This window comes from Austrofundulus limnaeus, unplaced genomic scaffold, assembly GCF_001266775.1.
Source record: "Austrofundulus limnaeus strain Quisiro unplaced genomic scaffold, Austrofundulus_limnaeus-1.0 Scaffold69, whole genome shotgun sequence".
Lineage (NCBI taxonomy): Eukaryota > Metazoa > Chordata > Actinopteri > Cyprinodontiformes > Rivulidae > Austrofundulus > Austrofundulus limnaeus.
This window is the reverse complement of record NW_013952471.1, coordinates 2,203,152-2,213,957: the sequence shown is the minus strand read 5'-3', so window position 1 is coordinate 2,213,957 and position 10,806 is coordinate 2,203,152. Positions and strand designations below refer to the sequence as shown.

Genomic DNA, 10,806 nt, shown 5'->3' with positions numbered 1-10,806 from the left:
CCCCCCCCCCATTATTTGATGCCCTGCCTTCACCTCCACGACCACTTGTGAATGTGATGCACGCAGCCAAAGAGACGGGGAGCGGAGCAGCCAGACAGAAGAGAGGTTTTGGGAAACGAGGGGGGCTCACGCACGCTCTCCGTCACGCTGCGAAGTCCTCCAGGGGAGCGTGCAGATATCAAAAGCTGCCACACAAACACAGAGGCGCTGCGTGTAAATGTGGACTCCTACAGGTGCTGAGAGGGGAGAGAGGCAGGTGAAAAGCAGGTGAAGACATTAAAAAAAAAAGGAAAAATAACAGAAACCCAACAATAACACATTTAGAGGGAACAGAAAGGAGGATAAGAATGGAGCAGCAGGAGTTTAGGTTTGATGACAGAAGGACTCAGAGGTAAGTCCTCCCCACACACCTCATTTCATCTGCTGTCAGAAACTGATACTTTAGTCCTAATTAAACAGAGGATCAGAATGAAAGGCTCGATGGGATCCACACTTTTTGGTGACGCGTTTCCTCGAGAGAAAGCTCGCATCTGTTGCTGAAACACAGAACAGAATAAGAAACAAATTACACAGATTTAGTCTTTATCCTGTCTGTGTGAGTGTGTGTTACGTGTTCTACCTCAGTTCAGTTTTTTTGTTTTATAATCTGCAGAAGCTCCAATTTGTCACCCGTTCCTCTCAGTATTAGTGGCTATACCAAAGTGACCCCCCACCCCACACCCACACACACACCACAATGGTGCTGTGCAGGGGTCAGATATGATTTAATGGAACACTTGTAGACAAGAATAACTTGATTTTGTTTTCCTGGATGCAAATCAGCACTAAAAGGAGCTTTTTTTTTGCACCTTCTCGGAGTTGCTGAAGCTGCAAAAGTCTAAACGTTGTTTTTCATATTTGAGTTTATGGCTCAGAATGCAGAGTTTGGTTGATGTTTCTTGCAAAATGGCTTTTCAAAACTTTCAGAAAGCAGTGAGATTCACATAGAGATGCAAGATACATCTGTTGGCACCTTTTTATTAAAAAAAGAAAACCTCACAAATGTCACTGAAACCACGTCCAACTGACTAATGGATAAGAAGGGAAAAAATGACTGAGAAAAAGGACGGCAGCCCAAACGAAGATTAGAACTAATTTGAGCCCAGGGGCTTGTTAAACTGTCTGTTTAAAGACTGACAGGTAGTCACAGGGCTGTCTGGTGACACYGTGTGTACCATAATGAATGTGGACCAAAGGAAGCTAAGGACAGAMTTGTCTCAGGAGCTCAGAAAGAAAATTCTGAAATTTAAGCTCTACATGACTGGAGCCCGTGGAAAACTGACGACAATGGAAAAAAAAAATACAGTTGCAAAAAAATCAAAATAAAAATTGTTGGCTGGAGAAAATTCCAAGCAGTAGAATATGGCTAAATAAGCAAAAAAAGAAAAAAATAACAAGTTTGCCTGAAGGTAGAGACAAGGCCAACCTGCAGTCTCGTCTGGGCCTGAAGGCCGAATGACTCGTCCAGCAGCAGAATCTAACATCAAACTGTGAGCAAACATGCTCAACATGACAACTGTGTGGCCTCCTGATGAGGATTCAACTGAAGATCTGTAGAGGAATCTTCATTTCCATAACAGCAGTCAGTAAATGAGAAAATCAGGTTCTTACACCTAAAAATAAAAACTTCAAAGTTGTCTTCACTGCAAAAACTGTCCATCTAATCAAGTTTTAAAATCTAATATATAACTAAATTTTCTTGAAATAAGAAAAATTTGAGTCAAATCAAGTTTTTCATGTTACCAAGTAACATTTTCTTACTCCACTGGTGGAATTTTCACATTTTTTGCAGTGTAAATGTTACTTTTTTAAAGGGCCAATATTATGTGTTTCTCAGGCATACATTTAAATACTATACTATATTAAAGTATCTATGGCTACGTTCACACTGCAGGCATATCCGACCCAAATCTGATTTTTTTGACCCAAATGACTCATATCCGATTTTTTTATGACAGTCTGAATGAGACAAATCTGATTTTTTCAAATCCGACCCAGGCTGTTTCAGTATGTGGTTTTAAATCGGATATATATCTCATGTTTTCAAAGTGACTGCAGTGTGAACGCTCATGTCTCATTCATCTGACTTTTTCATCAGGAGGAGGYGGTGAAGGATCGATAAGACACTAACCTCAAGTCTCGCTGTTTAAATCTGRAGCTCRYTGTGTTTACAGCTCCAAAACACAAGTCCAGTTGCTTCATCTTTTTACTTTTCATTAGTATGATAATAACGATGTCCAGCCTGGGTCGCGGAGAGTAGTGATCCTAAAGTTAGCTACTCAGTCGATACTTTTTTCCAGCTCGTAGTTTCGTTCAAAAAAAAAAAAAAAGCTTCACTGGAGCATCCCGGTCAGAGGCAGCTTCAGATATAAACACTGAACTAAAGAAGCAGGTCAGATAATTATTTAATCGGCTCTGATTAAACAACAACTTCCGATTCGATGTGCAAAATGTAGCATCCATGCTAGCTCTGTAAARAAACAAGCCGGCTGATGAGACGTCACGTCTTTTACTGCGCATGCGTGTCACATCAGTGCTGTGGAGCGTTCACACAGGGGTCTGATGRAGGTCACATTTAAAATGTAATGTGAACGTTCACACAAAAAGATCGGATTTTTTCAAAAAATCGGAACTGAGCATTAAGACCTGCAGTGTGAACGTAGCCTCTGTCACCTTTAGTTGTTATTAAAATGCTGTTTTTATGTTTAAATAGAAAATAAACTTATCTTCTCATCAATCCTCTTCTAAACGCCTTAAAATTGGCCTCTGTCTCTTTAAAAACCACCTTCCACTTCTGCCCCGTCCCGTCACCATCACCAGTGGGTTGGGGGAAGGGGGGGGGGGMTCTTATGCATTAAAATGAAAGCCAAGCCTTTTAGGGTCAGTTAAGTTAAAGGATAAGCAGGCAAAATTCCTCAAATTATTCCTGATCCAGGAATGATCCACTGTGCTCAGATTAGTTTAAGCTGCAACAATAAAACTGAAATGACAAARACTTGTAACGCATCATGGTTCCATGAACAGCAGCAACTGCATCARGTTCAAGCTTTTACCTGGTGGGATAACTCCGATTTGACTGGTTTCCTTTACTCCTAACAGGATAAGTTGCACTTTTATTACATCAGATGATCTTAAATATTTAGTAATGGATAGAGTTGAGTGAAAAATGAAACCCTGCAGCTATTTTTGATTGAGGATGAAACAAAATTTTTTAAAGCTACCTGACCAGCTCCAAACAGAAAAAAACCCACATTTATACTTTTGAATATAAACTGGGACAAATCCAGATGTGTCTCTGTGGCTTATTAACATAATATTTTAGCTCTTTCAGTTCAAAAATAGAAATTACACTTTTGCCCTAAATTTGCAAGTAAAATAACGTGATGTCAAAGATTTCTTTTTATAATCGAATGATGAAATTATGTATTTATTTAATTAACGTTGTCTTGTTACAATATATATTTGTAGAAAAGAATTTTTTTAAAACTTGTTTGGTCTCAAAAGTAGATATTTTAATGAAAAAACATTTCTTAAATCTAAAAAAAATAATTGGAAAAAAACATTAATGATTTTAATATTTTAATCTTTTAGCATTTTATTGTACATGATTGTAAACAAATAATTTCAGTTGCATTAATAACATAGGTTTGTCAAACTGAGACAATCAGCTGACAGTGAAGGAAAACTGATTTTTACAAATTTCAAGAAATCAGATTTTAACTGTAGCTCGTGCTGAAAACATGCTTCAGTTACACTTGTATTATTGAGATTCGGCTCAGTGAAGCACTTTTATTACTCTTTCTCTTTCCAAAGCTCATCATCAAGTCATTTCAATGAATATTCTATTTAGCAGCGAACAGACACATCATTCTGAACCAGAAGCAGCCACTCAGTCAGCATCAATCAGCTCCGTCGCTGCACRACTTTTCCCTCCTCTGCTTTTATCCAGCCTCTCCGATGACGTGCCGGAGACGAGCCGACATGCAGCTCCCACAACCCCCTGCTCACATACGGTTAACATCARCACTCAAGTCTCCAAATATATAAATTAAAGCCACAATATGGATAAATACATGTGTCARGCTTAACCCCGCCGGGCTTATTATAAAACGTCTGCCACAAGAATTCATCATAATTAGGATTTTAACTGCTCACACTGTAACCCCCGTCTCCCCGGGGGGGTTCCCTCCTCTCTCACATAAAGATTTGACAGCTTTACAGGAAATCGTTGCGGGCCAGACGTTACCATCTGAGATGACTGACGTTGACAAGGTGAGAGGATTTCTAAATCGGCTCTGGCTTCTGCCACTCAGATGTATGGCAAAGAAAATCTCACACAATCCAAATATTTGTCCACATTGGTTTGAAACGTACATAAGATTATGCAAGTGCACTTTGCAAACAATAGTTTCCACAAATAATCAAGAAAATGCTTTCAATACTTGACTCATGTTTTGCACCATCAGCTGACGAGCTGAAGACAGGTGGATACGTAACAAGTGGCTTTTAAAGCAGCCTTGGAGAACTGGCTGAATTACAGCTGTTTTTGTGTTTTCTCAGGCCAGTTGCCTGTGACGGTCATCGTGAATTGGATCAACTTCAAAAACTAATCATTTGTAGACGCGCATCCACTCAGGGTCATCCTGTGGCATAGGCAGCAGAGGCAAATGCTAAGGGCACCGTCCATCTAGGGGGCGCCACAAATGAATGCTGAAAAAGAAAATTCTAAAACTATTTATCAGAGGATAGTTGATTTAGTCCGGGGGTCTGCAACCTGCGGCTCTGGGGCCACATGTGGCTCTTTGGTCCCTGTGCAGTGGCTTTTTGAAAATGTGACCAAACATAACAGAATAATAATTTTTATTTTTTATACCAACAACAGAGAGCAATACAAATACATGCAAATATGTGATCAATACTAATACAAAAAGTAAKACATGTTAGCTCAAGCTAACCTGTTGGTTACTTAGATATTCCAGTTTCTTGGACTTTTCTCTCAAATCCATCGAATTACCTTTAAATAATTTGAAGACCATATAATAATAAGGCTTTGAAAAAAATATACCGGAATAATTCAGTTGTACTAGTTTTTATGAAATGTGGTATAAACTGTATACAGTATTTTTCTTGTTTACATGAATGTGGCCTTTATAATTATCCTAATGTGTGTGATAATAAATGACATAATAATATATATTTTTTAATAATGTCACCTCCACTGACTGTTAAGGTTCCTGAAAAAGGCCTCAAAAAGGCCCACGGACCACCAGTTGATAATCACAGCTGTGGCTTGTTTTGCAACTCCGGACACATTTTATTAGTGAGACAAGGAGCAGAAATGTGTCTTTTGATTGTAAAGGTTGTAGACTCCTGACTTAGTCTTTAGAATAATCATTAGTTATTCAGATTTWTGAAGGTAACTTGTTCTGTGGGTTTCTCAGCTTTGTTTCTACAAGTGTTATATGATGCAGAGGATATTTCATGATAAAAATATCATATGATGCAGTCAAGACTAATTGGTGCTCAGTGTGTAAATAAACAAAAGGATAATAGAAGTTTCAGTTCTGATCTCAGATAAAGTTCAGGTRAAAGTCTGGTTTTCAGTCTTCTACCTTCATAAAATACTGATTTTATGTTTTATTAACCCCAAGAATTTAGTAAAATGCTCTTCAAATGGCTGGAAAATGCTGAGTTTTGAGTAGCTCTTTTATAAATTCTTCCAGGGGAGTTTAACCCCGGACCCCCCCATAACTGCTTCAGTCCACAGCTGCTGGTTAATATGAACAGGTGTTCCTGCAGACGTTGGCAGGTTTGAGGTAGACCTCTGGCATTCTGTTCAAATTATTTATATTATTAATTTGACATCCTGGTTTCTAAAGATTAAAACAACATCAAAGACAAAAACATTGAAGTGGCTACAAAAAAAGGGGAAAAAATTTAAGAAAAAAAAACAGTCAAAAACATTTTAATTTGGTATTTTATGTAAATTGGTAGTGAGACTTGTGAATGTGGGTAAATTGACAGTGAGATTTTAAAAAATGCAGGAGTGCCACCTGAAAAGTTGCTTAGGGCACCAAATTTTCTAGGGCCGTCCCTGATTCCTATAAATGTTTTCTTCAGGGTTCATCAATATATGTTCTGTGGTTTGTGAGAGACTTTGCTAACAGACAAAGTTGACTAGTTGACATCAAAATGTAAAAAAATGGCTGAGTCTGTGTTAAGGATCAGTCTCAGCTACTATCACATCGAACTTTAACTTTTGTCTGACTGGAATACAAACATTTTTGTCTTTTTTTTTCCCCAGTCAATTGACTGTGGCAGCCATCGCGAATCCTAATCAGTATTAAAGTGATTACAACCTGTTTCATAAACATATCCAAAGAAGAAAACGAAACATGAAATAAGCATGATGACAGAGAGCATGTCATTCACAAGCAACACTGTAAGATACTGAGGAGAGAAAAAAAGGTGTGGAGAGATGCTGACAGCTCTCTTCAACAACTAGATCAACAGAGTAGATGGAATCACCCGAAGCAAATTGCATCATAGATTGATACATCAATACGACAGAGATTTACCTGCATGACAGCTGTAACGTCCTGATAAAGATTAGTCAGARGAGTCTGGAGAAAACTCGTGTGTGTGTGACCCTCAGCTGCCAATCATGTCTTTCCCACAGGGACTTTAAAAGTCCCAATCACAAGGTGAGCACAGTGCAAGGAGTGAAAAAAAAAAAAAGCTACAACAGTATGACCAGACTGAAAAATGTGTAGTCTGAGTGTGTCTTAAGAATACCAAGAAAAGGATAGAGGAGGGCACTTCCGTGCCAGGTGGGAATTTCCAGGATCCGTTCGAATGGCACTAGAAGCACAGCTACAGAATAAACGCTCACTTTGGGATTTCTTAGACCCCAAGTCTGCATAAATCAGCTCCAGAGATTTGGGATGTTTCACGCAGCTGTCAGAGCTCTGCACCGGCAGTGTGTTGATGAGAGGATGGCAGTGGGTTCTATTAATACTAGCCYATGAATTTAAGATCCCTAATTAATGTAGTCAAACCAGGTGCAGGAGGAAAACACATGTAGATTATGCTTTGTTAATGCTACACGTTGAAGGACCAACCATTTCCTTCTGTAGCACTGTGTGCTAAACAGAGCTGGAAATACTTCGGCATGTTTTACACATTTGATCTAATATTTGGTTCATCGTGCTAACAATGTACACAAAATGATTACTTAACTCAAGCATTAAAATCAGGCTAAACCATCTGAATTCTTTTGCAGAAAGTCATAAAAACGATACATATATTTAAAACATTTCTGAGTCAAGTCACAGGTTTTACCTGTGTAACTGAGGAATCTCAAAAAACTTGCAGAGAGTTGTCCATATTCTCTGAATCTTTTGTTATTATGGACTGTAGTTGATTAAATCCCTGAATTCCTTACAATTGTATGTTGAGAGACACTGGGCCTCATGCAAGAACTGTTTGCACGAACAAATTTGTTCTTAAGTTGTGCGTACGAATGATTTAGGAGAACTTGTGGCATTCACCAGTTTTGTCATATTGTAAATGTTTTTCAGATACGAACAAAGTTCACGAGTGGTCCAGACCTGTCGTATATTTTACATGCAGTCTGCTGTTATTGAGAGAGATTCTGTTCACTAATACCTTTATATTTTGTTATTTTGAAGATATTTCGAGTTGAAAATAAATTAGAGAGGAGGGAGATGGTACGAGCTGTGGCTATTCTTCTGAATAAATGAAATTTACTTAACGCAGTTGTTTATACTTGAATTAAAAATGTTTGACCAAAGGAAAACTGGAGCAGGACTAGAGAGAGATMAACATGATTTAGATTTTTATTTCTGTTACTGTAACGACTCACAGGAGACACAACATTAACAGCAGTCATCATTTAATTCCTTGGCTTTAGCAGCTCCTTTAATCCACAGCTGACGCTGCTAAAAATGATAAAAAAAATTTTTTTCGGTATCTCTGACAGCGGGACTTCAGTCTTCAAACTCGTGCAGTTCTTCTTTTTACTTTGCTGTCATTTTCATGAATGAACACTTCCTGGTATGTAGGGCAGGAAGTGTAGCCTTATATGGTGTTTTTGGGGGTGGTTATTATGCTAATCTCCTATTCTCGTGCACGAGTAGCTGAATATGCATTCATCATTTTTACGCTGCTCATTTACACACTTTTTCTGAAGATAAGAAGCGTTTGCTGAATCTGACGTGGCGTGTTCGTACGAACAAAAGTAAGAGAAATTTAGAATAAGAATACAAAAATGTTCTTGCATGAAGCCCACTGTTCCTAAACTGTTTGGACAATTGTTTCCTATGAACCTGTTCACCTGTGGAATGCTCCGAACAGGTGTTTTTTTAAAAACATTATTTAACTTTTCCTATATTTTGTTGCACCTGTTTTACACAATAACACAACTTCATCACATTATTTACAAAAAATGTCCAAATCGAAATATATTTGGGTCTTTTCAATTCTTTCAAAACAATGTTGTTTCACTGTAGCTATGGTTTTGCTGATTTTGTTTTTTAGTTACAGTTTTGATGATGTTTGTRGTCAATTATAATTATTATTTTAGCAAATAACTCCTCCTTGTTTTAGCTTTTAGTTGTTATTTGGTCGTTTTTAGATTTATTTTTTCATCTTGTTGTTACAGTTTTGCTCATTTTAACTTTTAGTTGAGGTTTTTTAGCTATTAGCTACTGTRCAGCTCATTTTGGCTTTTAGCAACTATAACAGCTTTAGATGATGTTGCTAATTCTAGACTTTACCTACTGCTTTAATAATGTTCTAATTATTGTTTTTTTTAATAAACTTTTTGTTAAATTTAGATGTTTGTTTTTAATTTGCTTGTCTTAGTTTATGGCCACTTTATGAAGGTTTTGATACTGTTTACACGTTTTATGTACATTTGTGTTTGTTTTAGCTCAAAGCTATTGTTCTGCTCATTTAAGATTGTCATGCTTGATTTAGCTTCTGTTATGCTAGTTTTAGCTTGTCTTCTGATTGTTTTGGTTTTCGTTATAGGTGATTACAGCTTGTGTTCTTCTTGTTCAAACTTGTGCTAGAACTTTCCAAGTAGGGGTCTCTGCGATGTTGTGCTGTGGGCGGAGACGGCCCAAATCGTGATTGGCGGAGGTTTTAATGTGGGCGGAGACGTCCCTACTCGTGATTGGTGAAGGTCGATGTGGGCGGAGACGGCCCAAATCGTGATTGGCGGAGGTCTTAATGTGGGCGGAGATGGCCTAAATCGTGATTGGCGGAGGTCTTAATGTGGGCTGAGACGTCCCTGCTCGTGATTCGTGAAGGTCTTGATGTGGGCGGAGACGTCCCTACTTGTGATTCGTGAAGGTCTTGATGTGGGCGGAGACGGCCCAAGAGACGTGATTGAAACGTGATCCAAACATCCCTAACCAGCCTGTAAAATAATATAGATTTTTAGCTATCTTTTTACAGGATGGTTTGGGATGTTTGACCGAGCCACATTGTTATACTTCCCTTCACATGTACGATGTTCAAATTTCGTGCAGCTAGCTAGCATTTTCCTTTCTCAAGTTATGACTAAAATTAATCTTAAAAAATCATTGCTTCCTGCCCGACTCAACCAAGCTACTCCCCGCTGCCTCCAGCCTCTTCAAACCCCACCGTCAATCCGACGTCTCTTGGGCCGTCTCCGCCCACATCAAGATCTCCACCAATCATGAGTAGGGATGTCTCCGCCCACATCAAGACCTCCGCCAATCATGAGTAGGGACGTCTCCGCCCACAAGACAACATGTTCTGCAGATACCCCCTTCTCGAACTTTCAGCAATCATTCAGCACTGCGAATATTTTTAGTTTTTTTTATCTTTTATTTGAACATGAGACTGGACAATATACTAATCAACCAAAGGATCAATGAAAGTTTAGATTAGATAGACCCAGTGTAAATAAAAAGCTCCCAGTGCCAACAAACATATTTTTATCTGTATTTGATCAAACACGTTGAAGATCTAGGCTAAGTATCTGTAGCATTATTTTGTTGGAYTAAAATAATTAAAATATTTTTTATTTGACTAAACTGTTGCTAATCCTGATCAGTGCAGCCATATAATTGGCGTTCATCGGTGCTGAAGATGAATTGGGGTTGCCGTGCTCATGCCAATAGATGTGCAGCTCTGAGTTTACAGAGTTCGTTCCACAGGTTGGAACTACAATCCATTTAGATTTTTCTGTACCTTGCTCCCACATTCACTATGCAAGTTGGGAAAACTGGTCTCTTCTTCTCTGAACCATCCATGTTACTCAAAATATCAATTCAGTAGGATGCTGCAGGAGGATTGTTGCTTTGTTGGGAGTGAATTTCATGTCACACTGTATGTTGGAACTGGTGACAATCTGGAGCAGACTCTTTCCACACACACACACACACACAGACACACACACACTCGCTGCTTATCTTTGGCCTCATTATGTTGCTGTTTTCCACAGATTACTCCCTGAAATGAACACTTGACCTAAACTGCAGTCAAATAATTCACCCGAACAAGAAATTCAGTTTTCTCAACATCYTGTTCCTTCCTTTCACCTCCAACTTTTAGTTTATTATTTAGGGTTATTGAGCTACTGAAGACATTTTTCTTACTGTATGTTTACGTTTTRCTGACAGCTAAGTGAGTACAAATCAGTCAGTTAGAACTAAAAATGTCTGCCATGCTTGTACTGTTTGGTACTTTGGTAAAAAAAAAAAGTTATTGTAT

The 10,806-nt window shown here is 38.4% G+C and overlaps 1 protein-coding gene across 1 annotated transcript in view; it reads left to right on the top strand.

Annotated features, from left to right (window-relative positions):
• Window positions 1-7: 7 nt before the first annotated feature.
• Window positions 8-10,806, top strand: part of LOC106519017 (glutamate receptor ionotropic, NMDA 2C-like) — an 81,664-nt gene continuing 70,865 nt past the window's right edge. Inside the window, exon 1 of the mRNA XM_014010487.1 lies at window positions 8-391. The gene's annotated coding sequence lies outside the window, so the exon portion shown is untranslated. The remainder of the gene's footprint in view (window positions 392-10,806) is intronic.